At 40.8% G+C, this 11,894-nt stretch overlaps 1 pseudogene; it reads left to right on the top strand.

Moving 5' to 3' along the window:
• The first annotated feature begins 6,749 nt into the window (after nucleotides 1-6,749).
• LOC101612427 lies at nucleotides 6,750-7,891 on the top strand (annotated as a pseudogene).
• The last annotated feature ends 4,003 nt before the right edge of the window (nucleotides 7,892-11,894 follow it).

The raw sequence follows: 11,894 nt of genomic DNA, 5'->3' as shown, positions 1-11,894 counted from the left end.
CAAACAAGTCAATGAAGGCATTTCAAGGGCATATGGCAGACTGACCTGATGGCTCCTAATAGAAGCAGGCTCACCTACTTCCCTTCTGGGAAGAGGGTTGATGAGGGCACAATATAAAAGCACCTTTGGACACAGGGCCACGTGTCTCTAAAGGAAACCACGTGATGCATGTTAACTGTCTCCCATTCTTTAGTAATGAGAAAGTGGTAATGCATTGTTTCACCTACCAAAGATAGATAGAAAATGAGCTCACCCATTGGATCCCATGGAGCCTAGCTTGGCCTCAAAGTCCACTCATAGCATTATCCTTTTTTTTTCTTAGTCAACTGTAATAGTTCAGTTATTAAAACATAGCTCAAAAAAAATAATAAAGCCTAGCTCATAAAAATCAATAAGTTTAAGCAAGCAATGAATTTTAGCTTATTTTTTAAATTGTATTCTTATGAAATATTTGTCTTACCATTTTATTTCCAAGAAAGAAAAAACACTCTGGCTTTTGAAAGGCTATATGTATTTCTCAGGCATGGCTGTGGCAGAATGGACAATAGAAGTCTACATTAATAGCACATGGACACACGGAGCCCTTCACCAGGGTCATAAATATATTCAAAGTAAATGTTGAAATAATGATGTCCTTTGGACATCTTTTCTAATAAGAGCTGAAAGAGTTTAGAGAAGGGGAAAAAAAAAAAAAGATAATAACCACCTGGCAAGGCAACTTCTCTTTGAAAGCTGAATTGAAATCAAATGAGAGAAATAATTAGGACAGCTGGAAATAATAAAAAACAATAGAAACCAGACACAGCTTTGACAGAACACAAAACCCAAAAAGATATAACAATGTAAAATCTTAATTGTGTCATAGCTCACTAAATCTGCCCCCTCTGGGTTCTGATCACAATGAATTGTGTCATAGCTCACTAAATCTGCCCCCTCTGGGTTCTGATCACAATGAATTGTGTCATAGCTCACTAAATCTGCCCCCTCTGGGTTCCAATCACAATGAAAGACACAGGACTTGTACATGTGAAGCCAAACAGCGGTGGTAACACTGTCGCAGCCTCAATGGACCTGACAATGAACAGGAACAGTTGTTGCAGAATATTAAATCTATTTAGACATAGTCCTTCAAGTCGAATCATTGTTCCTTTTCTTTGTCCTGATTCTGAGCTTTTTTCTTTTTTTTTTTTTCTTTCTTGAGACACAGTCTCATGGATTCCAGCTTGGCCTGGAACTCCATAGGTAGCCAAAAATGACCTTGAACCCCTGATTCTCCCACCTCCATCTCTCAAGCATGGGATAACAGGGGTGCATGTGGTGCTGGGATTAAACCTCCACATGTCTGGAGAGCGCTCTGCCATGTGAGATGCCCCCTCCACAGTTGTTACTTCTTGCTTTAAATATTTTATTGACAACTTCCATAATTATAGTCAATAAATCATGGTAATCCCCCCCCAACTCTCCCCTTCACAACTCCACTCTCCATCATATCCCTGCCCCCTCTCAATCAATCTCTTGTTTAGTTTGATGTCGTCATCCTTTTCTTCCTATTATGATGGTCTTGCGTAGGCAGTGTCGGGCACTGTGAGGTCATGGATATCCAGGCATTTTGTGTCTGGGGGAGCACATTGAAAGGAGGATTACCCTTCCTTTGGCTCTTACATTCTTTCTGCCACCTCTTCCGCAATGGACCCTGAGCCTTGGAAGGTGTGATAGAGATGTTTCAGTGCTGAGCACTCCTGTCATTTCTTCTTAGCAAGTTTTAACTTCTTATGAGTCTTTGTGGACTAACACCGTGAGAGATCATCAAGTCTTGAATCTTGGTTTTCAAATGTGGGGTTTCCTTCAATTCTACTGTGCTGGTTGAAAACTGTTTTCTGAGATGAATTATGCCACTTTCCTTGAATGGACACCTCTGCATCCGCTACTTTTCATCTTTTTGGTGGGGAAGGGAGGTTAGAGGGGAAGACATGGAAGATGACCTGCCAAAATGCAAACTGTAATTTTCTTTATACATAGGAATACTGGTGATTTTAATATTCTTATATTATTTTCTGCATTTAATTTAAAGCCAAACCTAATTTCATGTGAAGCCTTCATTTCAGCGGGGGGGGGGGGGGGAGGGGGTTAGGGGTGGAAGAAACACATTAACAGAGGCCTTAGGAATGACAGATGAAGGAAGGAAAGTCAGGACTTTGTAACTCCAATAACAAAAGAGCAGGCTGCTTGCCCTGTTGACCCCTGTGGCCCCGTGGATCTGTGGCTTCCCCCCTTGCACAGAGCGGCACAGACAGCTGAGAGAGAACAAATGGCATTTCGGTGTGAACGCATTTTAACCTCAGGTCTCCCTTCCGCTGGAATATTTTCTTTTCCACAAGCAAAGCTGCAGCAGGAAGGTAATGGAACCTGAGAGAATTGGGACAACTCTACCCTTACTTCTCTGCCATAAAAAGATAAAGGTTTTACTTAAACTTCTTTTTATCTAAAGAGGAGCAGCAGTGAACTGTGGTCACGGTCAGAAATCTTAAGAACTGGAAAATTTCCAAATACTCCCACAATAATACCATGCCTAGAAAAAAAAAAAAGAGAGAGAGAGAGAGATTGTTTCAGGACCATAGCTGTATAAGCAACCTTCCTTGAAACAAAGATCTTCTACAGAGATGCATTTTTGAAAAGCATGTTGGCCAAAGAGAAAGAAAATATTACAACAAAATGTAAAGACTGAAGTTAATCATAGATATTTTACTTTTTTTTTTTTTACAAAATGTACCAACAAATACAATTTTCTTCTGAAAATTTCATTTGGACATTAACTCCTATTTGACTCCTTAAAAAATTTTGCTTCAGAATATCTGATAATTGAACTTAATCTCCTGAAATCTGTCCCATTTGAAAGGCATAAGTAGAAAGATCATTGATTTTCTTATCCCATTCAGCAGTTAACTAACAAATGTTAATTAGTAATTTGGAGTGATTTGTCTATATTTATGGAACCTACAGTAGTGCCCAACTAACATCTGTTTAACAAGTGACTCAGTGATGGTCAAAGAATGGCAGGTTTCCTCAGCCTGCTGCTGAATGCCTTGTCCTGACCTTCTACGACCTATGAGTCACTTCTGTTAAAATAGAGCAACATTTCCCAAGCTCAAGTCAGCCAATGAACACCATTCTATCAACTAGAGTTGGCCTGTGTTGACATCTTCAAGAGCTTGTATGGAATGGGAGAAAACAAATGAGAACAATATAGTTTGGTTTTAGGCTAAATTTGTTCAATTTAAGAAACAATCTCAACTGAAGATGTGGCTCAGTTGGTAGGTGCCTGCCTATAATCTCTCAAACAGTGGAGGGAGAAGGATCTTCTTTGGCTGCATAGTGAGTTTAAGGCCAACCTGGGACACATTAAACCCTGTTTCAAAAAACCAATAACAAAGAAGGAAGGGAGGGGGAAGAGAGGAAGAGAAAGAAGGTGCAGGAGGAAAGGAGGATGAGAGAGAGGGAGGGAAGGAAAGGAGGAAGGGAGGAAGGAAAGAAAGGGAGGGAGGGAGGAAGGAAGGAAGGAAGGAAGGAAGGGAGAGAGGGAGGATGGAAGGGCAACAATACTATAGCCTGAGATAATACACTTAGTTTTTCTCTGGAAATATCTTTATGAGTCATGAAAGAAAGTAGTAGCTCCTAAAGGTCTTAGGGATTTTACTCTACAAAACAGAAAGTCCAGGGCTGGAGATATGGCTCAGCAGTTACAGGCATTTGCTTGCAAAGCCTGACGACCATATGTGAATCCCCAGTACTCACATAAAACCAGAGATGCACAAAGTGGCACATGGTTCAGTAGTTTATTTGCCATGGCTACAGGCCTTGGCATACCCATACCCATTCTCTCCCCTTCTGTTTGCCTTTCTTTCTCTGTGTTTCTCTCTCTCAAATGAATACAAATATTTTTTAATATTTTGTTTTTATTCATTTGACAGAGAAACAGGGAGAGAGAGAGAGAGAGAATGGGTGCATCCGGGCCTCCAGCCACTGCAAACAAACTCCAGACACATGCACCCCCTTGTGAATCTGGCTAATGTGGGTCCTGGAGAATTGAACCTGGGTCTTTTGGCTTTGCAGGCAAATGCCTTAACCACTAAGCCATCCCTCCAGCCCTAAATGGAAATATTTAAAGAAAAAACAAACATATAAAGTCCACAATATTTCAGTCCCAACTTCTTTTTTTCTTTTTTTTTTAATTTTTTTATTTATTTATTTGAGAGCGACAGACACAGAGAGAAAGACAGATAGAGAGAGAGAGAGAATGGGCGCACCAGGGCTTCCAGCCTCTGCAAACGAACTCCAGACGCATGTGCCCCCTTGTGCATCTGGCTAACGTGGGACCTGGGGAACTGAGCCTCGAACCGGGTCCTTAGGCTTCACAGGCAAGCGCTTAACTGCTAAGCCATCTCTCCAGCCCTCAACTTCTTTTTTTCTTAATGTTTCTACTTTGTGAACTCTCGAAGCCTGCCTGAGAACATGCCTCATCTTTTGTAGAACAGCCCCTCACACCTCCCTGCTCAAACTGCTCATCCCCAACATCATTTGCACATTACCTATTTACCATAGCATGCATTGTACAATGGATGCCATGTCCTTCCCTGCCTGCCTCAGAGTCCCCTCTGCAAAACTGCCATTCAGCCAATTCTAGCACAGACAATCTAATACCAGGCCAGCCCATTCCCTTTCTCATTGACAGCCATAAGGTATTCCTTTCCATTTGGATGCAACTCCAGAGCATGGCAGTCATAAGAAACACCATGAAAGATGAGCAAGCAATCTTATGGGAGTAACCAGCTATTCTCTGATTGGATGTAAGGCCTGCTACACAGCCGAGAATCCAGGGCTGGTACTGAAACCCTAGAAGAGCCTATGGCTGGGAAGGTCGTAGACTCTGGTGGGGAAACTACTACTGCTCTTTAGCTAAGTGGATATGTTGTGTCCATCAAATTGCTCTCTAAATAAATACTTGTGGTTGCATTCAGATACTAGTGTTGTGCTCTAGTCTGGCTTGCAGAAGCTTCTCTTTGAAGATAGCGGTGACTACTGGGGAAACTCAAAAGTGTGTCAAAGTGCAGAGAAGTGACAGCAGAGTGTTCAGCACCAAGTGGATCATCTATCACACCCTCCAAAACTCACAGGCCATTGCAAAAGAAGGGGTAGAAAGAACGGTAGAGACATGGACTTCTGGGTAAGATGGCCACATAGGAGTCACGCCAGTCCAGCTTCGGGAGGGATTTGTGCAAAACCACAGCAAAATACACTCCTTGCCTGAAAACTTAAGGTTTGGGGGGGTTTTGTTGTTGTTGTTTTTTGTTTTTTGTTGTTGTTTTTGTTTTTGTTTTTTTGTTTTTTTGTGGGGTTTTTTTTGGTCACCATGGAGAAGCAGGAGAGACTAAACTCTATTAGAAAGGAGGAAATTGGCCAGAATCCCACAGGGGAGCTGGGGACCAGGTCCGATCCGTGGGAACTAACACGGATCCACGCAGAGCTGGGGCCCAGCTGCAGGAGCAGAGACCAAACAAGGGGATTTCCCAACCTCATCAGCGTCGTTACAAAGTCAAGAAACCGGAAGGGGAGGCAGCAGAGGAGCTGCTGAAGGGGCACGGGCGGGAGCAGCTGAGCAGTCCCAGGACAGCTCCAGGCTTCCTGCTCTCCCCCATCCCCCAGCCGTCACCACTGAGACCTCCAGAGAGCACAGTCAGCTCCCAGCAGCAGGGCATCCAGCACAGCTGACCCCAACACCAGATTCACATCACAACACTAAGGGATCTGGGTGTGTTCTCAGCATTGGTGAGATCTGAAGCCACCCCAAAAGGTAACGAGGCCGACTGACAAAAAAGCAGGTACACAGGCCCGCACTGGAAGTGCTAATCTCTCTTTCCACGTCAGGGCAGGTTATGGGTTACATATTCTTGGTTGGCTTTACCATTCTCAATTAGGCTGTATTTGGGGGATGAATATTGTTGCCTTTGATGCTTTCAGCTTCATAGGACCTTTGTCTTTTTTTATTATTATTATTGTTGGGTGGTAGGGTCTGACTCAGACCCAAGCTGACCTGGAACCCATTTCAGAATAGAAATCTCAACTTCACCTGGTAGGATTAAGGGTGTAGAGCAACACACACCCTTAGGGATTTCGGCTTTATAAGGTCATCTGTTTGTTTCAATCCCCACATTTGCATACTCTGTGCTGGTTTTTATTGAATGTGTATATTACTCAGTTGAATTTTAAGATTTGCCAGTAAATTGCTCCACCCAGCCCACTAGAATACTAGAAGAGCAGGCAGACTCAACACCTAGGATTACTTCTGTGGTTGGACTGGAGTACAAGAGATACACCTTAAATTCCTACTCTGAAGGTACATAAAGTTGGATTTCCAAATCTAAAAGTACCGCAGATTATGAGAAAACCCAAGCATCAGATCAACTCAGGATGCAAAAAATCACAACATTATAATACAAGAAACACAAAGAATCAAGACAATACAATCCCACCAAAAAGGATAAATCCGGGGCCTGGCCCGGCTGCAGGCAATTGGAGGCTCAGATTCAGAGCTGTGCAAAACCCGCCTGCCGCCCCCTCCCTCTTGGCTTACAGGCAGCGAGACCAGAGGGACACACTCTCCCAGGGTCAGGTCAAGGTTGACGCTTGGCAAGCCAGGTACTTCCTCTAGCAAGGTTGGTGCACATGCGCACACACAATGGCAGGCAGACCGGATGGTAGTTTTGGCAGATCCTGAGGAAGATCTGAACCAACAGAAATGGAAACCACAGGAACCACCAGCCAACAGCCATGCAGGGCCCGGAGCTGGCCCTTCCGAGAAAGGAGTAACACCAGAAGCCCCCATTCATAGGAGTAAATAGACCCGGCTGTGCCGAGGACTTTGGGGTTTATTCATGCATTCGTTGCAGCCATATGCATCGTCATCATGTCTGAACTGGGCGACAAGACTCCTCATGGCAGCCACCATGACTATGGGCTATATCCGCCTGACAGTGCCCGCCGGTGCCATGCTGGCCTGGGCTCTGATGACATGCTTGCCAGTTTTGTTTGGTTATGCCACAAGTCATCTCCAGGGATGACTATGTTTCAACTGTAACTGTTTGTCATCTTTTGGCATTAGAATGCTTCAGGAAGGCTTAAAGATGAGCCCACATGAAGGTCAAGGGGAACTCGAAGAAGTTCAAGCAGAATTAATAAAGATGAAGAGTTCAAAGGAGCCAGACTCTTTTTTAAAAAAAAAAATTTTGTTTATTTTTATTTATTTATTTGAGAGCGACAGAGAGAGAAAGAGGCAGATAGAGAGAGAACGGATGCTCCAGGGCCTCCAGCCACTGCAAAGGAACTCTAGATTGTGTGCCTCCTTGTGCATCTGCCTCATGTGGGTCCTGGGGAATCGAGCCTTGAACCGGGGTCCTTAGGCTTCACAGGCAAGCGCTTAAAACCGCTAAGTCATCTCTCCAGCCCAAGCCAGACTCTTAAATGGACCAGATGTTGAAACGGGTGCAAGCACACGGATACCTCAGAAAAAGTGGTCTCATTTTATTTCACAAATTTTTGTTCAGGCGCCTATGTTAACATTCTTAGAATGGGGAGATCACTCTCCGCTCACAAGATTGTTTTGGCAGCTAGGGAGGATCCTTATGGTGTCACAGTGGGTGGAACAGTGAGGCGTTGCTTTGCACAGGACTGGCTGTCATTGGAGGAAGAATGATAACACAAAAAATATCTGTCAGAACTGTGACAATCATAGGAGGCCTCATGTTTTTGGCTTCTGCGTTTTCTACATTATAAGTCCTGATTCTGGTTTTTAACAAGCTGTTCATCTATATTTAGCTTATGATAGTTAACTCTTATCTTTCTGTATGTACATAGTATTTGTTACAACTAAAACGTGATGGAAAATACTGTACTTTGTAGCATAGATTTGTAATGTTGACCCATTTAATGAAAAGAATATTTTATTCATTGATTCTATTTGTAAAATGAATTTTAAAAAAATATAAATCCATCAGAAGTGTCCCCCAGTGAGAATGTTTTAGATGAAATGCCTGACAAAGATTTCAAAAAATAAAAATCATTTTATCTATATGCAAAGAAATCAAAGGAATCAAAAAACAATGGAATTAAAGAAGAAAACAAACTCCTGAAGAAATTTCAAGAGAACACAGGAAACCAGCTTAATGAAACAAGGAGGTCACTATAAGACATGAGTACGGAAATAGAAATGCTGAAGAAAACCCAGGCAGATATTCTAGCACTGAAAAACACAGTCAAATAAAAAACTTTGTGTAAAGTTTCACCAATACAGTGTATGAAGGAAAGAACTGAATAGCTAAACCAGATCAGGTGGCAGATGTAATACAATCCAACAAACAGAAAGGCAAGCTAACAGGAAGGTGCAAATAGGAATTTCAAGATATCCAGGACACTACTAAAATACCAAACATAAAGAATTCAGGGTATAGCAGAAGAAGAATTTCAATCCAGAGGCTTAGTAGGAGTTTTCAACAAAATCATAAAAGAAAATTTTCTCCAAATTGGGAAAGAAATGCCAATGCAGATACAAGAAGCTTTTGGAACACCAAACAGATAAACCTGGAAAGATCATCTCCTTGTTGTGTTATAATTAAACTACTAAACACACATACTAAAGAAAATATATGGAAAGCACTTAGAGAGAAAAAGCAAGTCATCTATAAAGGCAAGCCCATAAGAATAGCTGCCGATTACTCAACACAAACTTTAAAAGCCATAAGAACTTGGAATGATGTATTCCAAGTTCTGAGAGATAATTGTCAACCAAGATTACTTTATCCTTCAAAGCTTTCTATCTAAATTGAAGGTGAAATAAGAAGCTTGCACAACAAAAACAAGCTGAAGGAATTTATAACAACTAAGCCAGCTCTACAGAAAATACTTGAAGGAATCCTTCACACTGAAGAGAAAGCAAAGCACATACATGAGGAAATAGGAAAAAATACACCATACTCAAATAACAGTTAAAACAAGTAAGTAAAGGAAAAACAGGAAGCACCACAAAACAAGAACAATGGTGAGAATAAATACATACCTTTCAATAATAACTTTTAATGTCAATGGCCTCAATGCTCCAACAAAAAGATACAGGCTTGCAGACTGGATTAAAAGGCAGCATCCTGCTGTTTGTTGCCTCCAGGAAACTCATCTGTCAATAAAAGATAGACACTGTCTTAGGGTGAAAGGATGGAAAATAGTATTTCAAGCAAATGGGCCTAAGGAAACAAGCAGGGGTTGCTATCCTAATATCTGACAAGATAGACTTCAAACCCACATTAGTGAGGAAAGATAAAGGTTACTTTATACTGATTAAGGGAACACTCCAACAGGAGGACATTACAATCCTAAATGTATATGCACCTAACATGGGGCTCCTAATTTTATCAAACAAATACTGTTAGACTTAAGGTCACAGATAACACCAAACACAACTGTAGTGGGAGACTTGATACTCCAGTCTCATCAATTGACAGGTCATCCTGGTGAAAAAAATAAAGAGACACATCTGGATTAAATGATATCATGGAACAAATGGACCTAGCAGATATCTACAGAACATCCCACCCAAATGCTGCAGAATGTACATTTTTCTCAGCAGCACATGAAACAGTCTCCAAAATAGACCATATATTAGGACACAAAACAAATCTTAACAAATCCAGGAAAATGGAAATAATCCCTTCTACTCTATCCAACCACAATGGGATTAAACTACAAATCAGCAACAATAAAACTACAGAGCACACACAAATTCATGGATACTCAACAATACACTATTGAATGATGAATGGGTCATTGAAAAAAATCAAAAAGGAAATCAATAAATTCATAGAATCAAGTGCTGATGAGAATACAACATACAAAAACCTTTGGGACATAATGAAGGCAGTCCTAAGAGGGAAATTTATAGCTCTAAGTGCCTATATTAAGAAATTAGAAGGCTGTGAAGATGGCTTAGCTGTTAAGGTGCTTGCCTGCAAAGCCAAAGGACCCAGGTTCCATTCCCCAGGACCCATGTAAGTCAGATGCACAAGGTGGCACATGCATCTGGAGTCCGTTTGCAGTGACTAGAAGCCCTGGCACACCCATTCTGTCTCTCGCTCTCTCTCTCTCTCTCTCTCTCTCTTTGCCTCTTTCACTCTCTCAATAAAAAAAAGAAAGAAAGAAATTAGAGAGTTCACAAGTAAACAATTTACTGCTTTACCTTAGGGCCTTGGAAAAGAACAGGCAAACCAAAAACTACTACACAGGAAGAAATAATAAAGATTAGGGCAAGGCTGGGTGTGATGGTGCACACCTTTAATCCCAGCACTCAGGAGGCAGAGGTAGGAGGATTGTCCTGAGTTCAAGGCCACCCTGAGACTACAGAGTGAATTACAGGTCATCCTGAGCTAGACTGAGACCCTACCTCAAAAAACAAAATAAATAAATAAAGATGAGGGCAGAAGTTAATAAAATAGAACCCCCCCAAAAAAACAGTCTAAAGAATAAATCAAACAAAGAGTTGGTTCTTTGAAAGGATAAACAAGATTGATAAACGCTTAGCAAATCTGACTAGAAGAGAGAAGAGAAAAAAATTAATAAAAATTAGAGATGAAAAAGGCGCTATTACAAGAGACACCAAAAAAATTCAGAAAATCATAAGATACTTTAAGAATTTATATGCCTCTAACTTTGAAAATCTGAAAGAAATGGATGATTTCCATGATTCATATGGCCTACCAAAATTAAACCAAGATGACATAAACCATTTAAATAGACCTATAACAAGTACAGAGATCCAAACAGTTATAAAAAGTCTCCCAACTAAAAAGAGTTTAGGCCCAGATGGATTCATTGGTGGATTTTACCAGACCTTCATGGAAGAACTAACACCACTGTTTTTCAAACTTTTCCATAAAGCAGAAAAGGAAGGAATTCTACCAAACTCCTTCTATGAAGCCAGCGTCACCCTGATACCAAAACCAGGCAAGACAGAGCAAAAAAAGAAAATTACAGACCAATCTCCATCATGAACACAGATGTAAAAATTCTGACCAAAATATTGGCAAACAATACAATATATCAAAAAATTTTTCACCCCAACCAAGTAGGCTTTATCCCTGAGATGCATGGATGGTTCAACATATGAAAATTGATACATGTAATACCCTATATAAATGGACAGAAAGACAAAAATCATATGATCATCTCAAAAGATGCAGAAAAGGCATTCAACAAAACTGAACCGCCCTTTATGGTAAAAGTCCTATAGAAACTGGGAGTAGAAGGAACACATCTCGACACAATAAAGGCTATTTATAACAAACCTACAGCCAACATAATACTAAATGGGGAAAACACACAAAGCTTTTCCTCTAAATTCAGGAACAAGACAAGGGTGACCACTGTCCCCACTTTTATTTAATATAGTACAAGAAGCCTTAGCTATAGCAATAAGGATAGAGACACTCATAAAAGGGATACAAATTGGAAAAGAAGAGATAAAATTATCATTATTTGCAGATTATATGATTCTATATATAAAGGACCCTAAAGACTCTACCAGCAAACCATTAGAGCTGATAAACACTTTTAGCAATGTAGCAAGTTACAGAATAAATACACAGAAATCAGTAGCTTTTCTATATACTAACAACAAACATGTGGAAGGTAGAAATCATGGAATCTGTCCCATTCACAATTGCTTCAAAAAATAAATTAATTAATTAAGTACCTTGGAATAAACCTAACCAAGTAAGTGAAAGATCTCTAGAATGAGAACTTTAAAACACTCAAGAGAGAAATTGCAGGAGACACTAGGAAATGGAAAGACATCCCAT

The sequence above is a fragment of the Jaculus jaculus genome, chromosome 11 (genome assembly GCF_020740685.1).
Source record: "Jaculus jaculus isolate mJacJac1 chromosome 11, mJacJac1.mat.Y.cur, whole genome shotgun sequence".
Classification (NCBI taxonomy): domain Eukaryota; kingdom Metazoa; phylum Chordata; class Mammalia; order Rodentia; family Dipodidae; genus Jaculus; species Jaculus jaculus.
Note: the sequence above shows the minus strand (reverse complement) of the source record. Positions and strands in the feature narration are given on the sequence as shown.